Consider the following 15,571-nt stretch of genomic DNA (forward strand, 5'->3'; position numbering starts at 1 on the left):
GGCGTTAGCCTTCCCGGCTTACCGCCTCTCTCCTCCACTTCTGAAACGCAAGGCTGCACCATATTTACAAGAATGTGGTGCAGCCTTGCATTTCCCCCTGCGATGGCGTTACGTTTAGCAACCTAGCGCCAACGCAGGAACCCTTGCACTGTCTGCGTGCAGGGGAGGATTGTTTATGTGTAGGAAGGTGTCTCTTCCTGCATATAAACCATCCTAGAAAAGCCATTCTTTCACTTTCATGCGTGCTGCTTTACGCACCCATGAAAGTGACGTAATGGCATTTTTTTTTTAAAGTTTGTTTACGTACAGGAAGGGACAAGTTCCTGTACATAAACAAACAATGGCATTTAGCTTTTTCCATGTGTGCTGCACAAGGCAGCACACATGGAAAAAGCAAAACAAGGAGAAATAATGCATTTCGCCTCGTTTCACCATCTTAAGACCAGTTTTTACCTGGTGTTAATTCCTATGTGCGCCACCCTTGTACATAGGAGGCAGAGTTAAAATTAATGCATGTTGCCATGGAACGTCCACCACAACACCCACTGCCCAACCCTTTCACGCTAACCATTGCGTGAAAGGGGGCCTTATGTACAAGGCAGCATTAAGCCACGTTAAGGGGCTTAACGCTGCCTTGTACATAAGGCGCAGCCCCTATCGCCACCACAACGTTGCTATAGGTGACGTTGTGGTGGCGATAGGGGCTTGTACATATGCCCCATGGTTTCTAGGCTTTCCATGTGGGTTGACAAAGCCATACTCTCCCTCATCAGGGTAATGTTGAGCCCTTTAATTTCCTCTGCTTCAGACTCAAGCCCTAAACCCTTGATCTGGCGTTGCTGAACTATCCTCACAATAGTGTTGAGTCTAGACTCCGATTTCTGGCTAGCTGCATTTTGTTTATCAAATTTCACATCCATCCCACCAGTGTTCTTATTAACCTTCTACGTCATCTCTATTATCAAGATTGTTGAGGGTAATGAGAGCCTGGGAGACTCATCACAGATTCAGTTTTCTACTTGATTGTCTCTTTTGAGCAAATAGATTGGGCTCTCCCTGTGTCCCATATACTTCCTAGATCCTCGTGATGTTAATCTCATTGATGGGACTGTTAGGGTAAGCTGAAGAAAGATTTCAACCAGTTCGGTACCCACATACCATCCCCAGACACTTCTTTTCTCAATGGGTCCTGTCTTATGGAGGCCACATGGTCAGGTTGAGGCTTCCCCAACAGATAAGCAGCCGGGAACTAGATCAAACCTCTTGGCAAAGCAAATCACCTTCTCTCTCACAGGTAGGACATTCAGGAAACCTTTTCATCTGCCTGATTTCAAGATGGTGGTCTACCCTCTGTTTGGATGACTCTACTTATTTCAACAGAGGGAAATATAGAGAGCCATCAATACCCGAAGACCGACCAATGGCTCCTCATTTTCCACTCTAAGCACCGTGGACGGCAAGCACACTCGTTGCCCACTAGCCCATGTATACCACAGACTTCAACATCCTCCAGATTGGGGTCAACAGCAGATAGACCTGGTGAAGGAAAAGACAGGCCTCATCCCTGCCAAATGCTCTTTTCCTTTGCACCGCATCACTACTTCTGAGCACTGAGCCTCACCTGTGTTATGATCATTCTTGGATCTGGTCAAGGGACATGACTTGTCTCCAGAAATCTGTTCCTACAAAGAAACTCTCACAGGGATACCCAGAGCCCTAAAGGAAAACGTCACTGTGTTGCATCATCAAGCCACTGTCCATGTAGTAGGTTACTGATTATGCCCTATGTTCATAATATTCCCTATAGGCAGTCTGAGAGGTCTCCTATCTTTGAGCTCCTTCTCTTGTATACTTTCCTCCTCCTTTCCTCGTCACAGTATCACTTTAATCGGTTAGCAGAGAGTTTCCTCTTTGTTTGGCTTGCAAATGCTGGTATGTGACTTCTATGTATTTGCTGCAAATAAACCTATGTGGCATATAGATCAATATTGAGGCTTTTTTTCTTGGAGATAACTGTTTTTCTGTAAAAATTCTGTTAGGATAAATCTGTTTAGCTGTTTGTGCAGTCTTTGAGAATTTGATTTAGTCCTTAATACATGATTTGAATATTATTTTCTTTCCATGAACGCAATATTTGTCAGAGAGGATGGTCATGTAAATGCATTGTTAATGGCAGCACTTGTGAGTGCCCTGTTGGTGTGCTCTCACACCTGTTAAATACATTAAAATCTGATGGCCCGTGATGGAAGAATAACACCCATTGCAAGTTTATCCCTAAAAATGGGGCATAAAATGTCGAATTTGCTGCTTTGTGCACCAGAACCTGCATGTCAATGTACATGGTCTTTTCCCCGTTATTTAAGTTTGATCTGCAGAAATTTATCAAGGAGATGCGGACCTTATCATGCCTGCTAATTGGTAAAGTTGGAGTACTGTTCGAACAATTTTAGTTGCGATACCTCTGCAAACGGGTATCTGCGTGAGGAAAGTTAATTACCGTGGCCCTCGTAATCGAAGCCTTAGCCTCTTGTTTCAGTTGAGGAACACCTAATCTTCGTCAAGCTTTATGCTCACGTTGATTGGAGGATTTTTAAGTCTCGCCCATGCAGCGCGCGTGCACTGCATAGGAGGACCTTTAGCCGTCGCTCTGCTCTTTTTGAAAGCACATACTCGTGCTTGTGGCGGCATCCACCTTGCGGGACCGAGCAGCGGCGCGCATGCTAATTGGCTGTTGCTCGCTCCCGCAAGGCGGATGGTGCCACAAGCATGAGTGTGCTTGAAAACAGCTGCTGTTACTCCCCCTCTCTCTCACAACTCTCCCGCCCATTCCTTTCTTTGATGCTTTTTTTAACTTTTAGCGTGAGGCGCGCGCGCTTGTTTTTCTTGCTCTCTTTCATGAGCGAGCAAGGACAGTGTCAGCAAGGACTCTTTAGAACACGGCTGCTGCGTTGTCTCAGGCTACTTCAGATTTGCCTTTTTGAACCATCTAACACGTCAGAGAGATAGCGACTACTCTCCTTCTCAGACAGCGCCAAGAGGTCTTGGAAATGTCAGCCTGTTATATTATGTTGTTATGTTTTGTAAAGTTATTACCATTTGTACAGCGCCTTTAACCAAAAGAACAGTCCTGAAGCGCTTTCTTAATTTGACTGCCATTTTTATACAGTTCTGGGATTTCCATCCATCGGTTTGCACAATTATCTGTGTTGCGCTTTCCATATGTTGTGTGCCATACAATATTGTGTCTATTTTCTACCAGTACTCTAACTCATTGTCGACGCACAGCAGCTCACTAGGCCCCAACCTAAAGCACTTTGAATCCGGCCTCCTTAGGGAACTGTAATCCATCTGTAACGAAACTGGTGCTCATTTAAAGCGCTCTGATACTGGTCTAGTTCGCGCTATATAAAACTCTTAAAAAGCCAATAAACGGATGCGTGAATAAACAGTGCTTCCTGCAGCTGCACATTTGGGAAACATCTCTCTGCTGTCTGAATTCGCCTCCCTTTTAATCTTTTTTTCTTTTCTTTTCTTGTCCGATTCTTTTATTAGTCAAGAATTCTAGCGGTAAGAAGGGCGTGCTTTTGTTTTGTGGGCGCCGTGGTTAAATGTTGCTACAGTGAAAACTGAAACTTGTATTTCAAGTGTCTTCACATAAAAGACAGAAAGAAGATCGACATACAAGCAGATCAAGTACTAAACAGAGATTAACTCATGGCAAGCCACGTACAAGGCTTGAGGCTTCCACAAAGAACATTACTCTGATGCACCAGTGATCCAAGCGCACTAAGTTCAATCCTTGTGACCTATGATGGTGTCTACAGTAGCTTCGGGTAGCGGCCACAGAGTAACCCAAGCAAAGGAAGGGACTTCCTACCCTGTTGTATGTTGTATGGAAGGATGCATTGTTAAAGCTCTTACTTAATTTAGAGTGAATTAGGAATTAAAAAGCACACAAATATGCGCTCAAGCAGTGCTTTTACGAGCTTTGTTACTTGTTAATTGGTTACATCCAAGCAGCGAAGCTGCGCCCTGCATGCGAAATACACAAACTCAGGATGGAACTTTTCTCCATCAAAATTTTTATGGCAGCAAGTCAAAACAAGTAAATAGGACAGTAAAAAAAAAAAAAAACTCAACACACACGCTGACACTTGTCATTGTTATTGGTTGTTATTGGGTTTTTTTTGTTTTAAATTGAACCTCCAGCCAGACAGAGATGCTTTAACAAAATTATACCGTTCTTCCCCTGCCTACATTTAGTGCTGTAAATGTGTTTACTATTTATGAAAAATAATAATTCCAGAAATGATCTTTATATCCAGACCTGACCCCTACTGATATCACGCAAGGCTAGCCTATTGGAGGAAGCGAGTTAATTGGTGTCTCCAGTCTCCCTCAAGGTTTCTTTCCCGATTGCCTGAAGGATGGTTTTGGCACTTTCTTGCAAAGGCACCACATAAACTAAACATCTATACTTAAACCCTCAAATGTATGAGCAGACCAGGAAGCATTACGGAGGCTGCTTTATTCCACATTGTTAATGACCCTTACAGAGCCTTAACACTACTCATAGTCGGATTACAGTCCTCGACTTATCTGCGATTTATCTGCTGCATTATTATTTTGGAATATTCCTTTAAGAAGTATTTTAATTTAAGTGCATCAAAAATGCAAAGGCTACAAAACGGAATTTCGGGAATAAGTCGCATCACGAGGTACTATAACATGCAAGGAACCTCACAGCGGCACACATCGACATGCATAATTATTATTTTTGCTATTAACCTCCCAGTGGTGGTCGGAGCAGATTAAATAACAAGCATTTGCAGTGCTATTGGTCTCGCATTTGTGAAAGTCAGAGCTATCGGGGTGGTGAACAACAATGTTTTTAACTTATTTTTTTTGTTGGCAGTGGAGTGATTTAAAGAAACAAGCATTGGCATAGCCAATAGGTCTAGCCTGTGGGACCTTATAAGTGTTTAGCCATGCAACAGTTGGTGTTGTTGCACCAAGGATATTGTGCAGCATAACTAAATACTTATAAGGCCCCAAAGGCGAGACCTATTGGCTATGCCAATGCTTGTTTGTCTTGTCCCAGACCCAACTTCTTTATCACATTTGATTGTGACTATGGCTGTGCTGGATCAGACCCATAAACTACTTATAAAGACACAAAATGTATCGCCTCGCGTATTCACAGTGGCTTCATACTAATTCTTTTTTCGGTGTGATGAATGTAAAATGTATTACAATATGAAGATCTTTTTGCTTAATTTGTCAAGACTACTGTATGTATTCATGACTCATGTAACAAAGACATCTGACCTAAATTTAGGTGAACCTGCAAACTTATCTTAGTTAATTTTATGCATTTAATGCTAATGTTAGATTATATTTGTAAAGCGCCAAATCACCAATGGTCTCTAAGCGCTGTTACCGTGAACCCAGGATGTCTTAACACTTGTAGATGGCAGAATTGGGTGAACTTATCGAAACGCTTCGGTGAACAGGATGGTCTTAAGTTTCTTCCTAAATGAAAGGAGAGCCATCTCCCACGCGCAGACTTTCCGGTAATTTATTACAGCGCTTATATATATTTTAGAATTAAACCGGAGAAAAATGGTCTCATTTGAGAATTGTCCTTGAATTCAAATATACAAGACTGAAATTGCCTCTTTGCAAAAAGCCTTTGCATACATTTTTTTTAGAATTAGTTTTTGTAAAGACTTACTTCATAAACAAGAGGCTTTGGGATTTCTACTAGAGTTGCCAGGCAAGACAAAAAAAAACTTTTTCCCGAAGAAATATATTTTATGTAAATGTCATTCGTTTATTTTATTTAAGTGATAATTTGTGGTGATTCAATCTAAAACAGCTTTCATTTCTCATCTAAAAATAATTCTGTATTTTTAAGAAGTTATTTGGCTTCGTAGTTCGTATCGTGTCCTCGACAAGTGGCAGAAGAGATGAAACGCATGCGTGTCTTTTTGTCATCTGCCACTTGAATGCTGACGTAATTTGAAATAAACTCCCTGATAAGGAAACGCATCTGGTCACGTATTCCCTGAAATCACTGCTGTGTTGTGATCCAGTGACAAGCAATGGAAGCTGACACTGAGCGGTAGTTAGAACATTTGGTTAGTCGGTGAGAGGGGTGTGATGTCTCCTGAGAGAGGAGAGGCGAGAATGTAAACGAAATTATTAGGTGGCGTGTGTGTGTTCCGAGTGGGTCACCATGTGAGCAGAGGGAATTAGTCTAACTATTCCAAGAGGTTATGTTTGTCTAAATACGTCACTGTTTGTGAATTTTAGCTCTTTTAATGTAACATGAAATCATATTTATGGACTTTTCCATGCCACCTACATGGCATCTTCCACCTAGGTATATGTTTTTATTGAATCACCACCATGTACTACCATCACTGTAGTGCGATCTGGATCTGTGACTCTGTTGTGGTTTCCTTGACTGTAGAAGGAGGGTAGGGGTGGAACAGTAAACCAATGTTAGAATAAACACAGCGATAGATCACATATACTGGCTTGGATTTAGCAAATACCAAAACAGGCTGGCATAGCACAAACACCTGAAAAGACACCACATCTGCATGCATGGATATCAAGGGAATTCGAAGATAGAGCAGTAGAGAACTAAACAAGTCTTGAGAACTTTACAAAGTAGCACGGGATGGTGCAGGAAGAGAGCAGAGTGCGAGCCGATGAAGAAATGGGCAACAAAAAGAGAGGAATTAAACAGACGGAATAACGACTGGCCACAGATTACAGAGAGTAGCCTTCTGGTGCATCTCTAATCCCGGAGTTTATAATAGATTGAGGTTTTACCTGAAGGTCAGGATCATCGGCTCTTTCCTGGAGCAGAGGAAAGATGGCGCCTGGCAGATTTCAACTAGATGGAATTCCACGCATTTGAGCAAAGGAAGAGAAGGCTTGGCATTTTGGGGCAAATTTACAATCCCCTATCACCAAGGGAACGTCACTTTTTTAGACTTTCCTAAGGCGATAGGGGCATAGCGTAACATCACCTTGTGCATAAGGCACCCTTTTCAACTTATATGTAAGCGTGAAAGGGGTGGGCAGTGGATGTTTCGGTGGGCGTTCCGCCACAACACCCAGTGATTTTGATGCTGCCCCATATTTACACGGGTGTCGTAAATATGTGCCAGCACCAAAATTAAGGCCAGGGAAAACCTCGTTTTAGACAGGCGAAACAGGAAGAATTGCTTTATTTCTCCTTGTTTTTTGCTGTTTCTATGTGTGCTGCATAGTGCAGCACATATAGAAAAAGCAAAACGCCATGTATGATTGTCCCTTCCTGCACATCTACAATCATTTTAAAAATGACGAGTTGCAACTTCTATGTGTGCTGCACAAAGCAGCACACATGAAAGTCACAAATCACCACTTATGATTGTTTATGTGCAGGAAGGGACACCTTCCGGGACATAAACAATCATTACCACAATGCAGGCACCCTTGCACTATGGTGCAAGGGTGCCTGCGTTGGCGCTACGCAGCTGAGTTGAGTTTCAGAATTTGTAGGGCACATGGCTGCCCGAGGGCTTCCCTTCGCTAGTGATGAGTGCTGTATTAAGGACAGAGCCAATTAATGGTTTAAGGAGAACAACCAGGTCTTATGTTTTTTTTCTAAAGGCAAATTCATTTTGCAATGCTCAGAGGTCAGGCGAGAGGGTGTTCCACAGTTTTGGAATCAGGTGTGAAAAGGTTTTTTTAGCACCAGCGCAAGTTGAAATGCAAGGCTGCACCGTATTGTTGCAAATACGGTGCAGCCCTGCGTTTTTAAAGTGACGGAGCGCAGCATTAGCCTTCTTAGCTGAACGTCGCGCTCCACCAATTTAGTTGTAAAAATGCCCCTTTGTCTTTTAAGTCTCCTTTTACTGGATTTGACTCCAACAATAATACTGGTCTCTGTCTTGTGCCACCCTCTTGAGTTCATGATCTTGTTTATAAGGTAAGGTAGTATGCCGTCAGTGACTGCCTTATAGACAATGCAGGCGGCCAGAAGTGAAGCAAGTAAGCAGATGGAGCCAGTGCAACTTTCTGGGAATTGGGCTAACCCTGTTGAATTTCAAAATTACTTTGAAGAGGGGAACTGCTGCATCAAGTACACACTCCAGCGGGCTCAAACACCCCTCAGTAAATCGGCCAGTGGCTCACTTCCCAACTGAGAGGGAGACACAACTAGGCCGAACCACTTCCCTCAAATTATCATCTGGAATGAAAATCTTCAGTCTGCAAAGAAAATAACATTGATGGTAGGTGATTTTCACCTTTCAAATGATATGCATCATGAAGCGAATGTATGGCTTAACGTGAATGATCATGGACTTGGCAATATCAATTAGTTGCAGTGGGAAGCTATCAAGGTACACACTGTCAAGGTAAATACTTGATCTGGTGCTGCTTACAAGAATTGGTGATGAGGATGAACTCTCCTTTCTTTGGGTTCAGTTTGAGATAGACATATGCATCAAGGTCAGAATGGTTGCAAGACAATTCTTCTGATGTGCGCTATCATGGTGGACGTGACCTTCAGGTAGTGCTGGATTTCACCTATGTACGAGCTGGGTTTCATCCAAGAACCAATAATGTTTTTGTCTGTTTTGCCCGGGAGTTCTACATACAGGCTAAGATTACAGGTGAGAGAATGCAGTCATGGGAGTCCCCATAACTGTTGGAGATTAGTGTGGATCTTCAGAAACCCACCTGGAACATCTTGTTCCGGGTCTGCAAGGATGACTCAAATCACCACAGGATGATGCCCATTCTCATAATGCAATTGTTTCCAACTGTGCTTGATGGACGATGATACTGAAGCTGCAGACATGTTGAAAAGGAAGAGAAAACAAAGTGCATCATTGTTTATGATCTTAAGAGTGTCATCAGTCACTTGGATGCAACCTGAAGTGAAGCTATTCTGGTAATCTTTTGTGAGTGCGATTTATTAGGCCTTTGATATTATCTTTCCCAGAAAGGAGAGATGTGTGATTGAGTGATAGTCTACAGGGTCATCAAGATTCAGATGAAGCTTTGTGGGAGAGGCCGATCTGGAAGATCCTGAGGGCTGCTTAGAAGGTGTCTTTCAGAACGGATGCCTTAGTAACGTGCAGTGGTGGTGCAGTGCGTCTCCCAATACCCCCTTCACGATTGATGATGGGATACCATAATCAACAGAAGATATGGCTTCTAAGAATGAAAAGCATAACAGATTTGTAAAGCGACGCAGTTTTCCTGCAAGCGTGCCTTGGTGGTAAGCCTAGCCAACGTATGCCTACCAGAAAAATACATTGAAAAGGAGAACAGACAAGTTTTTATCATTTTATGAAATAGCATTCACTTATTCTTACAGCAGAGCGAAAGTGCAAGAGAGTTACAATGTTTAGTCATCACAAAATTAAGGAAGTATAACACCAAGATGTGGTTTAAATATCTTGGGGAGAACAAAGCGCCAGCTGAGGAAGAGGGCAGAGAGCACAGAAAAATAGGCAAACATAATTTTGCAGACAGGAAAGGTAGTGCCCCAAACAGCTCTGGGCAACGCGGAGGCCTTTACAAATAGCTATAATATGATAGTGGAAATTCCTCAGGTGGTCAGAGAAGGGTGCTCAATGGTTTTGAAATGAGATAAAGCCAACAGGGGAAATAGCCTTCACAACGTGGCATTTAGCACGCAATGCCTTTACCCCGCATCCATTAACACGCAATGCCTTCACCACGCATTGTCTTTACCACGGAGTTCGTTATTTATTTATTGCATTTCTAAAGTGCATTACACCAGAAGGCATCAAAGCGCTAAACCGGAAGAATAAACAGACAGAAAAAGTGGGAGCCTGCATCAGATCCTCAGCCCTACAGGATGTTTCTAACCAGCCTAATCTGCAAACAGCCAAGTTTTGATCTGCCTGCGGAACTTCAAGTGATAGCCCTGACTCCTAATATGTTCCATCAGGGAGTTCGATAGCCTGCCGCCCGCTGTCTTGAAGGCACATTCCCCCCATCTGACCTTAGATCTTGGAACCTCTGCCTTGTAGAGTCCAGCAAATCTCAGCGCTTTCCTGGGAACATACCACTTCATGGTTGTCCTAAGATAACTCGTGCCCCTGTTGTATAGGCCTTTATGGATCAAGCATAGTACTTTAAAGGCCACCCGTTTCTTTATCAGCAGCCAGTGAGGAGTCTCACACCTTCTCTGACCGAAGTGTGTTTGGGTATTCCCACGATTAAACGTGCGGCTGCATTCTGGATGACTTGGAGCTTGTTTAGAAAAAGTTGATTAATGTTTAGATACAGGGCATTACATTAGTCGAGGCATAAGATGATAAAAGCAATGACCACTGAGCTCCTTAGGAAGCAACGGCAGAATACTCTTCAAAAGCCTGATCAGCCAAAAACATGACCTCTCAGTTCTATTAACCTGGTATTCAAAGGTTAAGTTGTTGTCAAACAACACTCCCAGGATTTTGGACGCAGCCACAGGAACAGGTAGAGAACTGCAGGTAGCAGGCCGCCTTCGGTCAGACCAAATTGAGTTGTCAGCTTCAAACACCATAATCTCGGTTTCTCCCTAATTCATTTTTAACCAACTATCCTTCATTCACCTGCTCAACTTCTGCATACACGTCCTAAACTTGTCTGCTACCTCTTCCCATTCATCGGAGATGGTGACGATAATCTGAGAATCGTCTGCATAGGATGATACCTGGAACCCGAATGACCGTACCACTTTTGGCAATGGAGCAACATACAGGTTAAAAAGGGTAGGGCTAAGGGACGACCATTGGGGAACTCCACAGACAAGTTGGAAGGGGTTGCTCTGAAATCACCACATCTCACTGTGTTCATTTTATTACACAGAAAAGATTCCAACAGCGTGCGGGCCATATCCTTCAGCCCAACCTGCCACATTCTCTGCACCAACAGAGATGGAGATATGGTGCCAAAGGCTGCTGACAGGTCTAGCAAAACCAGGACTGCCGCACCTCCATGATCAACTTACCTATGAATGGTATAAGTGGTGGCAATAAGCACCGATTTGATGCTGTGATCCTTCCTGAGCCCAGTCTGCGAAGGCTCCAGGAATTCATGCTCAAGGAGGTATTTGGATAGTTCCTAGTTTATATGCTTCTCCAAGTTCTTCGCCGGAGAAGACAACAGAAAAATCAGGCACAGATTATTCAAGTCTGTGGGGTCACCATTAGGTTTCTTCTTAAGAGGGATGACAACTGCTTCCTTCCATTCCTCTGGGTACATCCCAGTCTCGATTTGCCACTCAGATGCCTTTACTGCGCATGCCTTTACATCTAAATGGTATGTCTGAAGCAGATCCAGATTGTACAATTTTTCAAAGATGTATTAGAGGCTACTGATTCACTTTTCCATCAGCTTTGCCTGAAAGACCTGGAGGTAAATATGTGTAGCAGATAGTGTAGAATTTGTCAAAGATGGAAGGATCACAAAAAGGATTTTCAAATAGGTAAAACCATTGCTTCCTTCCACTAAGAAGAGGGCAAGGCTGATGTGATATATATTGGTTGCACAGAACTTTACGAACGGGAACAATTGATTCTGATGGTCTCTAGACAACACCAAAGAGGTAAGAAGCAAGACAAGAGTCTGACTTAAGAGATGATAGACTGGAGTACACTGTATCCCTGGATATGCAATTAAAACAAGGAAAGAGGCATGTACCACTAGAATATAGCATGTTACAATGCATGCTATTACATCGGATTCTAGTACAATGCGGTGGTTACAACGACCCCATTATTAGAACGCGATACCTTTACATCGCAAGTCATTAGATCAACTTGCTGTAGGAGGCGCACTGGACTTAGGAATAGTATAATTTACTATTCCAACTCCAGCATGCGCAACAGTAGGGAAGGTGTTGGAATGGTAAATTATACTATTCCTTAGGTTAGAGCGCCCCCTACAGCAAGTCGATCTAATGACTTGCGATGGAAAGGTATCGCGTTCTAACAATGCGGTTGTTGTAACGACCATGTTGTAAAAGTAACGCGATGTAATGGCAGCGTTGTAAACGCTGTTTCCCATACCACTATCTTCTGAGAGTGGAACACAAGTTAAAAAAGCTGGAGAATGAGAGGAGACATTACTGATCAAGAAATGCATGGTAAGTTTAATTTTAGAGATAAAGAACCCAGAGGAGATTGTGCAGAGCTCAGCAGAAGGAGTAATCAGGATACACAGCAAAAGGGACTGATATGCCCATTCACTAAGTCAGTGCCCCCTTCAGTCAGGTTGCTAGCATTTACAATGAGCTCTTCCTAATAAGAGGTTTGAACAGACCTGACTATTTTTCTAGCTTCTGGGTGGTATTAACTAAATGACATTAGAAATGCTGCTTAGGTTGAGATGCCCCACTTGTTCAATATTTGTGCAGGCGCATTTGATGGTAACCAGCTCCAAAGTAAGCTAAGAAGCTGAAACACGATAGCGAGGTGACAGCATGATTTAAGTAAGTGGGTAAGTACTATCAAAAACCTCTGTTATACAAGAGTTAATGTTATTCAAACAGGAGAGAGCATTCTGGAGCTAAACAAATGTCGGTACTATATAAGAAGGCATTCACTCCTCAGCAATTTTCTACCATGTTCTTTTCACTCCAGTTATGAATTAGGGTGAAAATATATTTTAGAGCAAACTTAACAATGGGAAGGGCAACAGATTGCACCTGTTAGTTTAAACTTTTTCTGAGAAATAATATCTATTTGTTTTTAACACTTCTAATAACAGCACTTTGAAATTGCTAGTGGGTCTGGAGTGTTGCAGAAGGAATATTGAGTGGTCACATTATCGTATGTATGGATTTTCTATTCCTAACACTACATCTCTGTACGTTGATTATATATATCTTTAAGGTACGTAATGTGAATTTGTCTCCCCCCTCTCTCTGTGCACTTGCCTTGTCTGCAATATTCCAGACTACAGCCCTACTGTAATAAAAATATGTGCAGTTTTAGTGTGTCAATCGCACTTCAATTTCTTTTTTTTAAAAACAGATAGATTAATAATAACTGTAACAATAATCAACACATCTTATATTTCAGCATATTTGCAATGATGTCACTAAACAAATTGGGTTAACCCCTTCCCCCTAATCTTAGCACTATACCCATTACTTCAACATAAACCCAACCTATACCCTTAAACAGTATACCCTATGCACAATACCCTCTACTCGAAACCACGAACCCCTAATCCCCAACCAGGCCCCAAAACCTAAGCCTAACCCCAAAACCTACACCCTTAACTCTAGACCAGCATCACATAACTCTTAAAGCTATAACTATAACAACAAATTCTTAAGCCTTAACTCCAGGCCACTGTACTCTATACCATATACCCATAAATGTGTAACATTCTACATTTACCACTTAACCCCAAAGCATAATACCTTTATACCAAATCCTTAGCCATAAATCACAGTCCCTTAAACCCTATCCTCAAGACCTTAATCCTATACCTTTATCAAAATCCTTAACCCTATTCACTTATCTCCTATATCTCATACCTTAAAGACAGTCGTTACAGCATTGGATTTGTCCAGAATGGTCTATGCGAATGCTCATTTCTTTACCATTAAAAAAAACTATTAATGAAACTACAGATTCTCCAGAATGCGGCCATAAGAAAGCTCTTAGGCATTCCAAAAATCAAATCAGTCAACCAAGAATTGATTAAATTACACTGGCTTCCAACTCACAAAAGGATCTAGTTAAGATCTTCATGCATAGCTTTTAAAGCATTGCATAACATTGGAGCTGATTTTTTGAAAAAGCTATTTATTTGGTATTTTCCATCAAGACACCTAATATAATCTAACACTAAATATCTTAAGGTTCCCATGATAAAAAGAGCTCAGTGGGGCGGGCGAAGTTTCATTGCAGGAACAGCAAGACTTTGGAACACTCTTCCCATGGAACTCAGAGCCAGTCCTAATCTCTTCTCCTTAAGTAAGTAATTAAAAACTTGTTTTTTTAACAACTAGTTATTGCATATGTATGACCTCTCTGTGCCTTAAAGCAGCGCCAAGATGCCCCTGGACATTCAAGCGCTTTATAAAATTGAAATCTAATCAAATTAAATTAATCAAATCTAAATCCTGACCCATAATTGTTAACCTTTTCACACCTTAAACCCTGTCCTCATTTTAATAAAGTGTGGGATCAAACGCTGTGGGAAGTATTCATTTTAGAACTCAAAATGTGAAGTGTTATTTTTAAACGTTTTATTTTCAAAGTTTTGACACAATACCAAACATGATGGTCGGTCCAGGTTAGCAGAATGCAATTAGACACCAATTTCCCAGCAAATGAAGAAATAAACATGATTAAACCTATGTTCACCTTACCAGTAGGCCCTTTTATTATTTAATAGACCCAGCTTTAGACGAGCATCAGTCATGGTGAAGACATCAGGTCAGTCAGTCAACTTAGCCAAAGTTTAAAGTCACCTGATATTAAAAAAATTGGTTGAGTGAAGTACAAAGCAACCAATAACATCTGTAAAACTAATGCTATTACTTGCAGGCTGAAGAGGACGATAGCAAAATGGGTGAGGTTACTCTTCAAGGAGATCTTAGAATTAATGGCCAGCAGCTCACACTGGGTATGCAAAACAAGCTCAAATTCTAAATAGATAAGACTTTCTTTAAAAATGATAGCATGACTGGTCCCACATTGATATGTAGGTCAGAATGGATGACCTTGAAATCATCAGGAACTGCAATGATAATATTGGGCTCTGAGGTTTCAGGCTGCCAAATCTCAGTTACAATTATTTTATTTCGTGCTGGAGTCTCCCTATGGTAACGTATAGAGAAAATTAAATATATTAATATATAACTTACAAATAAATATTAAAAATATGTATATAGTAAATATTAAGATAAATTAATGTTATAGGTTTATTCTAAATTTAGAACAAAATAAAAATGGTATAGCACTACCAACTTAAATTTAAAATAAATATTCAATTACATTTATTTTTCTGAAGTTTAAATTAAAAAACAAATTCTCACCGAAAGAATGTTTATTACCCATTAATAACGATAAAAAGTGATGTATTGAATTAGTTACAATTAATTTAGTTATATTTTCATTAAAGTATTGTTATAATAATTTTGTTTAGTTTAACATTGTTTCCTATGTGGTTATAGTTTATTTCACGACTCTATTAGTTTCTATGGAAGGGCGTTGTATTACCAGTGGGTTGAGCAAGTGGAGCTGGGCTTAGTACTGCTCGTTTTTTGTTTTGTTTTTTGGTTTTTTTTAGCAGTAACTTACACTCAGATTTTGTGAATAGCCATCAGTAGTAAACTTACTCAAAACTGCAACTTACTCAAAAGTGTAAGTAACCTTTCTAAATCAGGACCAAAATTTCTGTCAGAAATAAAGAAAAATATCCTTATCGGGGGAGTAAGAATTCATAAGCGTGCATCGAAAGGGTTTCTTTGGTTTAGCAGGAGATGGCTGAGGTCAGTGGTTAGATTTAGAAATAGGAGAGGGCA

Source organism: Triturus cristatus, chromosome 2_2 (assembly GCF_964204655.1).
Source record: "Triturus cristatus chromosome 2_2, aTriCri1.1, whole genome shotgun sequence".
Lineage (NCBI taxonomy): Eukaryota > Metazoa > Chordata > Amphibia > Caudata > Salamandridae > Triturus > Triturus cristatus.